The sequence below is a fragment of the Dipodomys spectabilis genome, unplaced genomic scaffold (assembly GCF_019054845.1).
Source record: "Dipodomys spectabilis isolate Male_0828 unplaced genomic scaffold, ASM1905484v1 ptg000019l, whole genome shotgun sequence".
Lineage (NCBI taxonomy): Eukaryota > Metazoa > Chordata > Mammalia > Rodentia > Heteromyidae > Dipodomys > Dipodomys spectabilis.
In genome coordinates, this window is record NW_024870696.1 from 11,724,297 (window position 1) to 11,729,244 (window position 4,948).

Consider the following 4,948-nt stretch of genomic DNA (forward strand, 5'->3'; position numbering starts at 1 on the left):
GGGGAGGGAGGGAGGGAGGGATGGAGAGAGAGGGAGAGAGAAAGAGAGAGAGAACAGGGATCAAGGAAATGGCAGAACTAAGAAACATAGAGAAACACAAATGTGACATCCCTGGCTCCCTGGGAAAGGGAATCTTCCCCTGTTTTCATGAGGAAGCAGAACAGCCTTGGTGACAATAGCCTGACAGCCTAGTAACGAGAAACGCAGAGTTCTTCAAGCCTTAAATCTGCTCTAGGGAGCTGGTGTGACAATGACTCTTTCCTATGTCTCTCCTGTATGATATCAGGAGAGACAACCATTGCATCACTCCCTATATCCTTGTTTATTGAGACTGAGGTATTCTGGAGACCCAAAAAAAACAAAGAACAATTGCAATGTAGGTTGCCTAGGGCCACCTGGTCACAGTGTCTGGGTTTGGAAGATGGCCACATGAGGCAAGAATGAAGAGAGAAGGTTGGAAATAGGCCTACCAAGAAGCTTTGGCAGCGGGGTGTGGGCGCTGTGGAGGGCTTGGTGGACAGTAACCCTACTTTCTGTGGAAAACAGTGAGCCCTATTACTTGTACATCACTGCAGAGACCAAGAGTTCCAAGAAATGGAGGCAACTCTGGAGACTAGTAAATCTGACTGCCAAGTGGGGTTTGCTACCAGGCTAGTCTGAGAGCTCTGAGCCCAGGTCCCATACAATGTCCAATTCTTACAGCCTCCTCCCTCCCACATGGTACTGTTGGGTGGGCCTGAAAAAACTCAGATCAGCAAGACAGTATCCAGTTGCCTCTAGTTTTCTCCTCCAGTGCAGAACTCTGTGCGCTGTTGGCTTTCCCCACCGTGCCCATGCACGTGGGGAACACCCCAAGGAGGTTTGCCTCCCCTGGGCTCACAAACAGGGAGAATGCTAGAGCTAGTGGGAACCTGCAGATTCAAAGGCCATAGAGGTCATGGAGACCAGCACAAAGAAGGAAAGCTTCTGAAGTGACAATATACCCTTTACCAGACTGGCTAAGAGCCAGCCAGGCACACCAGCCTGTACAATGGGAACAGAAAGGAATCACAATAGATTCTAGTCACAAGCCACACAACCCACTCACCCACCCACCCCCCCCTCCAAAAAAAAATTAGAGGTCCAGAAGGAAGCATCTCTAACATTTGGTATCTTTTTCTTTATGTTTCAGTATTGTTTTCACTCCTTTTATTTTTAAAGTCTCTTCTGTTTTTATTTTTATTTCTTATTACCTTTATTTAATTTTCTTTAGTATTCTGTATTGTGCAGTCAGACTTATCTGTTACTCTTTTGACTTCCTCTTCATTATTTTCCTTCTTCTACATTTAACATTGTTCTCTTTTTTCCTTTCCCTACCTGACACTGTACTCATTTATTATTATTACTTTTTGTGAGTGCTGGTCTTGGGGTTGGAACTCAGGGCCTGGGTTCTGCCCTGGAGCTTTTGTGCTCAAGGCTAGTGCTCTACCACTTGAGCCACTTCTGGAGAAGGAGATAAGAATCTCATAGACTTTCCTGCCTGGGCTGGCTTTGATCTGTGATCCTCAGATTTCAGCCTCCTGAGTAGTACACCTCCAGGTGTGAGATACCAGCACCTAGATATTATGACTTTTAATTAAATTTTAACTTCATAGTTTATACTACATTAGTTTTCCTCTGGCTATTGGGAGTGCCAATAGTTACTGGCTTTCGTTGTATGCCTATATTGTGTTTGTTTTACTGTTGTTGCTACAATGATTATTTTCTCTTCTCTGAATGGTAGAGGTGACTAAACCCTCAAGATAAGCATATTTACTAAGAAGCCCCATAGAAAACTGAAGAGACATCCATCCCAGCAGATAGGCACTTTGCACAAGATACATGGACCAGGAAGGCAATATGACTGCTCCAAAAGTTCAAAATTCTTTAATAAGTGACAGTAAATAAAGAGATGAACTATTCCCTTCATAGCTTTATGTATAATTACAATTATGGGATATAATGAGATTAATAGTAATTCTTTATGTTGACCATTTAGGTATGTACTTTCAACCAACAACACATGGTCTCTAAAATTGTTTTCTTTATTTCTACAAAGAAAATTCTCTTCCTTTGTTCTGTTTATAGTCACATGATGACAGACATATAGGACAAAAAAAGCAGAATAGAGAACACAGAAATAAGCTCGGCATATGTGGTCAAATGATTTGGACAAAAGTAATGTACCTATGCAATAAGAAATAATGGCCTCTTCAACTTGTGATGCTGGGAAACCAGAAATTCAGGTGCAAAAGGATGACATTGGACCCTTCACACACCTTTCACAAAAAAATCACTTTGAATGGACTAAAGCACTAGACATTAAAGATTTAAAACTAAAAGAAAACATAGGAGGGCTGGGATTGTGGCTCAGTGGTACAGTGCTTGCCTAGCATGCATGAAGGCCTGGGGTCATACATAAGGCCTGGGTACATAAACAGAAAAAGCCCGAAGTGGCGCTATGGCTCAAGTGAGCACAGAGAGCCTGAGGGAGAGAGCCCAGGCCCTGAGGTCAAGCCCCAGGACTGCCCCACCCCAAAGAAAGAAAGAAAGAAGGAAGGAAGGAAGGAAGAAAAAAAAGAAAGAAAACATAGGTATAAGCGCTATGACATTAGTCTTGACAACAAGCAATATAAGCAAAAATAGAGACATGTTCTGTTCATAGTTATTGAAATATAATTTAAATTTTTAATAGTTTTTTTATAGATCTGTTTGTATCTGTGGATCTTGTAAACCAGGTGCCAGTGACTCATGCCTGTAAGAGTAACTACTCAAGAAGCTGAGATCCAGAGAATCAAGATTCAAGATCAACCCACGGCAGAATAGTCCACAAGACTCCATTCCAAAATAACCAGCAGAAGAGTAGCTCAAGTGGTAGAGAACCAGCCAACCAAGCAAGCTGAGCAAGTGCTAAGCTCTGAGTTCAAACCCCAGTACTGACAAACTGTCAAAGAAAGAAAAGAAACAAAAGAAAAAAACTACTTAATTTCTTTTTTTCTATAAAGTTTGTGTTCGATTTTTAATAAAAGTTACTGCATGATAATTTCAAAGTTTAAATTGCTCTGCAACACACTTTGAAGCTTTCTTTATAGGCAAAATACAAAAGTAAATGGGATTTCGCTTACATTTTTCCACAGCCTAAATTTTTAATTCCAAACGTTTGCCGCTATTTCTCTAGGGAAATGGGGAAATGAACACAGATGATTTCTGGAAGCACCAGTGTTTGTTACTAAGGAAGGGTAGTCGAACTGAAAGCGCCTGCTGTTAGGACTGTGCTGCCACCCTGTGGTTATTGCACTTATGACCCAAGCTAGAAGATCCATCTCATGTAGGTATTCTACCCTGTCTTCTTAGTCTAATTAATTATCTAGTGAGCTCTTTGAAGCCTATTGAACCCTCTGCCCTTCTTTATTTCATGCTTGCTTTTTATATTCAATTCCTGTTTCCAAGTAGCTTGCTCCCAATACTCATAAATTTGAGCATTATTAGTGTGTCAACCAAACTACAACAAAAACCATGAAGTATGCAATTCATTAAGAACACTATGTTAGACTCCACTCCCAAATTACTCAAGCTGATTCAAAACTTTGGCAAAGTAGCAGGTTATAAAATTAACCCCCAAAAATCAATGGCTTTTCTGTATGCCAACAATGAGAAAAGTGTGGCTGAAATTAGGAAAGCAACTCCATTTGTAATAGCCCCACAAAAAATAAAATACCTAGGAATTAACTTAACTAAAGAAGTGAAGGACCTCTATGATGAAAACTTTAAAATCTTGAAAAAGGAAATCAACACAGAACTTAAAAAATGGCAAAACCTCCCATGCTCCTGGATTGGAAAGATTAACATCGTGAAAATGGCAATACTTCCCAAGGCTATCTACAAATTCAACGCAATACCTATCAAAATTCCACCCTCATTCTTCAAGGAAATAGAAGAGGCAATCCAAAAATTCATATGGAACAATAAAAGACCCCGAATAGCAAAAACGCTCCTGAATGGAAAGAACACTGCTGGAGGAATATCAATACCAAACTTCAAACTCTACTATAAAGCCATAGTAATCAAAACAGCTTGGTATTGGCATAAGAACAGACCTCAGGACCAATGGAATAGAATTGAAAACCCAGAAATGAACCCACAGACCTATAGCCATCTAATCTTCGATAAGGGAGCTAAAACAATACAATGGAAGAAAGACAACCTCTTCAGTAAATGGTGCTGGCAAAATTGGTTAACTACATGTAGAAAACTTAAGCTAGATCCTTATATATCACCCTGCACTAGAATCAACTCCAAATGGATCAAAGACCTTGAACTCAAAGCAGACACTCTGAAAACATTACAGGATGGAATAGGAGAAACCCTGGGTCTCCTTGGCTCAGGCCGAAATTTTCTGAATAGAGACCCGGAAACACAACAAATCAAAGAAAGGTTGGACAAATGGGATTGCATAAAGTTGCAGAGCTTCTGCAGGGCAAATGACATAGCTAGCAAGATCAATAGAAAGCCCACGGATTGGGAGAAGATCTTTACTAGCCATACAACGGACAAGGGTCTCATATCTAAAATATACTTGGAACTCAAAAAATTAAACCCCCCAACAACAAATCCTCAAAGAAACAACTGCCCAATAAATAAGTGGGCGAAAGACTTAAAGAGAAACTTCTCTGAAGAAGAAAGAAGGATGGCCAATAGACACATGAAGAAATGTTCAACATCCCTAGCCATAAAAGAAATGCAAATCAAAACAACATTGAGATATCACCTCACTCCAGTTAGAACGGCAAAAATCAAGAACTCTAACAACAACAGACGCTGGAGGGGATGTGGACAGAAAGGAACCTTACTTCATTGTTGGTGGGAATGTAAACTTGTTCAACCACTTTGGAAAGCAGTATGGAGGTTCCTCAAAAGACTCCACATAGAG